This window comes from Bombyx mori, chromosome 11, assembly GCF_030269925.1.
Source record: "Bombyx mori chromosome 11, ASM3026992v2".
Taxonomy (NCBI): Eukaryota; Metazoa; Arthropoda; class Insecta; order Lepidoptera; family Bombycidae; genus Bombyx; species Bombyx mori.
In genome coordinates, this window is record NC_085117.1 from 20,035,655 (window position 1) to 20,042,437 (window position 6,783).

The 6,783-nt window shown below is 31.7% G+C and overlaps 1 protein-coding gene across 4 annotated transcripts in view; it reads right to left on the reverse strand.

Moving 5' to 3' along the window:
* LOC101739964 (uncharacterized) overlaps window positions 1-6,460 on the reverse strand; it is a 36,254-nt gene extending 29,794 nt beyond the window's left edge. For 2 of the 4 annotated variants that reach the window (XM_038013776.2, XM_062671286.1), the window contains exons 1-2: window positions 6,307-6,459; window positions 1,956-2,010 (exon numbers count right to left, since the gene is read on the reverse strand). The gene's annotated coding sequence lies outside the window, so the exon portion shown is untranslated. Of the gene's footprint in view, window positions 1-1,955; window positions 2,011-6,306 lie in introns of all 4 variants that reach the window. The other 2 variants (XM_038013778.2, XM_062671285.1) reach the window with 2 other exon arrangements.
* Window positions 6,461-6,783: the final 323 nt, after the last annotated feature.

Sequence of the window (6,783 nt, forward strand, 5' to 3'; positions counted from 1 at the left end):
TTTGGACTCTATACTTAAGACATGAAGAATCATCAATATATATGAAGCTGCTAAGAAAAGTACCAAATATGAAACCAGATAAGTCATATCTCAAACCAAAGATCTATTATCTTGCCTTTATGTTTAATTAAATGTTTGATAGACAATCCGAAAAAAAACACTAAATAATTGTAATGAGACCTTGACGATTATTTTGAAATGATAGTAAAGTTAATAATAATTAGAATTTATACACTTTCTCATGTTTCGGTATTCGGTGTTTCCGGGGCATTTAAAAAACAATTAACCAGTTATATAAATAAAACATTATTAATAGATTAAATGACACACTTAAAAATTGAATTACAAACTCAAATATTTTCATTGCATTATATGCCTAACATGCTTCGATCAATAATAGTAACTAGATAAAGGGATACGTACAAAATTAAAGCAAAAACTGTCCGCGTGAATATATACTTATATAGCTACATTCGTTTACTAACAAACGGAGAAAAAAGTTTTGAAACACTTTTACGTTCAAACTAATAACAACTATGGCACCTAGTAATAAAGTCACAAATCTCCAAAACATTATCTAATACTTACGATCATTCGTCACATAAAACGAGCAAAGCAATAAATTACTCCTGTCACTTACCAATAAAAAGACATATTTTAAACAACTTTTAATGTTAAATCAATCTTAACAGGCAACAAATAAAGTAACTTTTCCCTTAATTGCTCTGAGAACTAACATCGTTTTGCTTTATTTATTTTTGCTTCTTGAAATGCCGATTTCTATTTACTACAGGAGGTAAGGGAGTCGCGCTTAACACTAAAATAATTTATTAATGAATTAAAGTAAAAGTTTAGTTGTTTACTTTTTATGTTTTGGAAATGTATGTTTGTTAGTATCTATACATTACTTATTATTTTATTAGCGTTACGTTTTTGTGTAATATATATTTTTAAGTTTTCGCGACCAGTGCACATAATAAAACAACGTTTAAACGGTTTCAAGCGTGGTATTTTTATTACAATGTTTCGGCCACGTTTCAGTAGCCGTGAGCACGGAAGGCAAAGATGTCCAGTGTCAATAAACGGAGATATTAGCTGGCTTATAAAAGTCATCTCTTGTTTCTCTGGCGACAATCGAGATCCATTCTGCACACGTGATTGCTAGGAAAGCTAAAATAAAAATGCAAAGCTAAGTATCTAATGAGAGTCCAACAAACAGACACAAAAGCAGCAATTTTAACCAACTAATTTTGAAGTGCTGCTAACAAATTTTAAAAAATTATTACAACACAAATCTACTCCATGCATTTACTGTTCGGTTAAGCAAAAGTTTGTCCATGTGTTGGCCGAGCATTGGCCAACATTTGTAGCGGTGGTTAAAAATCGGTAATTTTGTTCAAAGTTTAATATTATTTATAAGTTTAAAGCTTACAATATAGTTTATACTTCATGTACTTACCGAAAGTAAGATATTCCGGCCGTTAAATTGCTTTTTCGGGCCTTATTTTTGCAACTTTTGAATACACACTGCGGTATTGTGAGACGGGTTGACATTGGCTGTGTTTGAAGTGAACTAAACAAAATAAGAGCTCACATTTCAAGTGCGCTGTTATTTGACGAGACGGATTTTATGCACCGACCCGAAATCTAGTTACTATTGTTGATCGAAGCTAACATGAAAAAATATTTGTAAATAATAATGAATTCTATTTTAATGTCTTAATTGATTTATTACTATCGACGTGTAAAACTATGTAGATCTACCTACGTAGATAGGAACGGCGACGTGAAACTAAAGTTACTACAATGTTGGGGTCATCATCATTACCGTATCTTCGGATAATAGTCGGGTAGACTATTATCATTTAAGTTCCTAACCCCTTGTAAAAGTTCGGGTACAAAATTAAATTTATGAAATTTACTGAAACAATAGCGATCTGAAGCATAAAATTTACCTTGCATTTTTCATCTTCGATGATTATTGAACATAGTAGTGCCGGTTTCACGATCCTAAAAATACAGTTGATCTTTTAAAAGTGTAAATAAATTTCATTCATTTCGTACAAATAAATTTCATTCATTTCGAACAACCATATGGAACAAACGGCAGCTAAGTCAATCGGTTCAAAATCTAAAATAGTTCAATTTTCCACATAAACAGAAGAAAAAAAGCAATTACATCTTTAGCTGTTTTATGTATTCAATGGAATTTTAGATTCAAATATGTTTAAATGTATCCAAAGAGCTAAGTAGTATTTGTGGGACAAGTATGTGGAATATGTTTTGCTATATGAAAATCTTTGTTGATATTTAGCATAAGTTCGAATGCTTTAATTATAGGCAATATGTAGATCTCGATGGCTTTTTCAACCAAACACCTATTTATTATAAGCAATAATTTGTGAACTTCAATAACCCTCAACTAAACAACTGGTCTAGTCTGTCAACTTTGACAAACAGAATGACTCACTGGTGAGCTTGTAATTCCTTTGATTAAAATGTTCCTACTACTAATTCTATTAAACTTTACGTATTCAACTCTATTCTCCAACACATAAAGCCAGGCTGTACTGGCCTGTCAGCAATCAGTTGATTCACGCACATTCACAATATTAATAGCCTCCCTTATAATGCCATAACAATAAATGATAAATTATATTTTTTCACGATTTTGTATCAAAATGGCCAAATAAGATGATTAAGACCGAAACATACTAATAATTATTAGCAGTATAAATTGGCCATGTCTGTCAGTAAATAGGTGATCTTTGGTCCATTTCAAATTTATATACCGCAGTTCAATTATATACCACAGTTTTGTAAAGTTTCCAAGTCGAAGGACGAGATCTGTGTGCTTAGTGCGAGTTTTTTAACGTTCTCGATAGCGTAAAAGCTAGCTCATATTTGTATGGAATGGGATCGTTTGCATACGTTTGCCGCTAGGGGCGCTGTTCCAACTGCATACAAAATTGGGTTAACTTTTACGCTATCGAGAACGTTATGAAACTCGCACTAAGCACACTGTTGTCGAATAGTATGGCTCACTTGTATCATTTGTCAAGTTTTAGTGACTCTGTGCTGTGTCTATATACATTATTACAACAACATGCTTGTCCCACATTGACTACAACTAAAAAGTTACCATTTTAAAACGTTTATTAGAATTAATAAAAAAAGAAAGCTTAGATACGTAAGACTTAACTTTTTTGTTTTTATATCAGTATAAGAGTAGCGCATAATATAAATTGTTATATTTTCTTGTTATTAATGTTTGTTTAGTGTGTGTTCCTTGTTACCAAATTATAAAAATGTAACAAAATATACAAAGTAAATAAATATTAGGTATCTCTGTTGAAAGAACAATTTATCTGTTATATTGCATTTGTTACTCTTTATTTTATAAGCTACCTTTAAAGTTCAAAATAAATGAAATGCGCAATATTTTTTACCAAAGAATCTATAATTGGATTCGTAGCCTTAAATGTAGTGCCTTTTAAAATTAAAAGTAACGTGTTAAGTAAATTATTATGGTTATTATTAAGTTTTTATTCTTGTATTAGTTAATTGTTAGAGAATAACGAGTGGATTTTTATCAATTCTTAAATGCACCTCACGGTGTAGAGTTCGATTTTACGATATGAAATTAGTTTAGAATAGACTTTTATTATGATTGTTTAACCTAGGAACCCACCAACAACGTAGTTTAGAAATTAACCCGTCATGTGTTAAGGTGAAACTACATTAAACTCTACACTGCTAAAAATTATCCCGACATCTACTTTTTATCTCATCATTCACTTCATATTATCTGAACGGAAGCTCTGAACAAAATCTACATCTTCGGTATTTTATATACCTAGTGTCACACGTGCTTGTGTATGTGACACGCCCTTCCTCGCCGAGATTAAAAGTGTTCTCAGCAGCTTCTCTGTGCTGCCATTGCCATTGTTGCCAGTGTTGCCAGTGGCCATCGACAACATAATAATAGCAGTTGGCCACATCGTAGTTCATAATATTTTTTATAGCAAGGAATTTTACAATTTTATTGTATCATGTCTTTGTCGCACATTGGAACGAAATTTACTAAGTATGAATATCAAAGAGAAATATTTCAAACGTGCGTTTAATATAGTTTTAACTTAACTGTTTTACATGCAAATACTTATATTTTTGTTTCTAGACGCCAAAGAATGTAATATATCCAAAGATTAATAGAATCATTTTTTGTTTACATATTTAATTTGGAATAAGTATATAAGCCCTGTGTAGTGCCTAATATTGATAATATTAATGTATTTCGATTTAAAAAAAATACCCAAGGTACCCTATAGATAGATATTTAATGTGTTCACGTTAAAAATAATTCAGTATTAATCATATCAGTTATATAAATTAAGACAGCAAATGCGATTGCGAATCAAAAGTTTCAATATATTTTTCTTTAAATTTTACCATAACGGTGTAAGGAAACCACTCCCGAAAACGAAAGGGTACTTAAGTACGGCTGACTCACGACTATAACATAAAAATATGTTATATATCTATGTAACTCTACGCATGGAAATACAAAAATCAATTGACACGCGCAGTTAACGATTTCTTGCAACGCCGAAGGACGTCCCCCAAATACTATCACTGTACATTTCCAAGTTCACGAAACCTATGTGCTTATTGCGAGTTTTTTAATGTTCTCGATAGCGTAAAAAATAACTCAAATTTGTAGGTATGCAGTAGGAACAACGCCCCTAGCGGCAAACGTTCCAACTCCATAGACAACGGCAACGTAAAAAACTCGCACTAAGAACACTGGACTTGTTAAAACGATAAAGCCAAGTACGCAGACTAGTACATATGATTAGCTTTGAAAACGAGAAATGTTTTGTGTTTATATTGAACTAGAAATATTAAGAGTTTCGTCTCGTAAGATTTCCCATACCTACATTGTCATTTTTGGAATCACCAATCATATATTAAAATTTTAAGTTAATAAAAATATAAACAATGTTTGCAGTCTTCTCATACCACAATTTGATTAAATAATAGGACTTTTATGTATTTCATTTCATAATCTAAAAATAACCAGTGGGTGCCCTCGATTATAGATTCAAAATAGTATAAATCCTACGTTGTTGTCCTGTATTGGAGTGTTGTAGGTGAAATAAAAGAGAACTGTCAAGTCGACAATTCATGTAATACTGTTATAATTTAGTGTGTGCAGTTACAAATATAAAGTTAGGTGAGCTGCACACTACAGTCCACTGACTGCTTATGTGTTAAACACTAAATGTTAGCTCAGCCATTCGGAATTTATTGTTTACAAATTCGCTATAAAACAATATTTAGTTTATATACAATTTGAAATGACGCCACTGAAATTGTGAAATATATTTTTTAAAAACATTCAAATGGAATAGGAGTCGTACTCAATCTCTTCGGGGGTACTCTAGTCTAAAATGCAGTTAGGAAATAGCAAACACCCACTCTCAAGAGGAGGATAGCCTAATTGCTTAATTTTGGTAATTGTTTTTGATTCGCAAACTGCATCAGCGCTAGTCAGAACAGCACAAAAGAATTAGAATAAAGTTTTGTATTTTTCAATTAAGAGTGTATTGTGTTATCTTTTTAACTGAATTACCCATGTGAATAAATGTTCTTGATTCATTATTAGTGTTTATTTCTTGTATTGAATACAGTAATTCTAGTCTTGTTTTAATATGATTAATAATTTTTAACAAACTAAATGACTAAAAATTTACTGTTATTGTACCTGAGTTCCCCTACAAGTTATGCGGAAAAATAATAAGTTTAATGGGGAAAGCGCTTGTAAGATAAATTGTGAAAGTTTTAGATGGCGTCCATCAGTAGCTTCGTTATTTAGATGAGCTCGGTTCATTTTTAGAAAAACGGTCTAATTGTTTCAGGTGAAATGGATTTCTTCAAAACAATGATACAGAACATGATGCCGTTAATACCAATGAAAACCAAAAATTACTGGTCGCAATACGATATGTCTTATGAGTGTGAGAAGTGCAAGCGTAAATACAGGCACAAGAGCACGTACAGGCGCCACGTGACCTATGAATGCGGAAAGGAGCCAATGTTCCGCTGTCCCTTCCTAGACTGCACATATAAAGCGTACCAAAAAACACACACTGACGCCCATATTAAGACAAAACACAAAATAATGGCGTTAGAGTATAAACGATGATGCAGGGAAACTTACAAGTAGGTACTGAATTTTGTGATATTAAAGATTATATTTGTAAATAATGTTGGCAGTTTTATTTTGAATTAAATTTTACTCACTAATTTCAGGCTTAATGTTTCATTTTTATGCATTTTTCACGACAAAAACGAACTTAAATTTGCGCGGGCTTCTAATTTTCGTAGTAGTAGTTTTATTTTTCCAACTGGAAAGGCAAAGGTGTCATACCATACAGCCTAAACTTTTATAAAATATACATTTAATGGAAAATGATAATGTGAAAAGAAATTAAATTGATTAATATGAAACATGGCAAGAAATCAGATGAGATGAAATATAATCTCAGTTTAATGGTGGTCATTTACTGAGATTTTTTGGAGGATCTCGAGAAGTTACGTCTAGCGGCTTTGTTTTACTTTTAACTACCATTACTACGTATTTAAACCTAAAGAAACACTAAATAGACAAAATAAAACAAATCACACAACTTAAATCCTCCAGCTCCCGCCAAAAACTCCTAATTTTCGTTTGATAGGTATATGTATTTTTCTTTCTTAAAATTTAATTACGGCCATTGG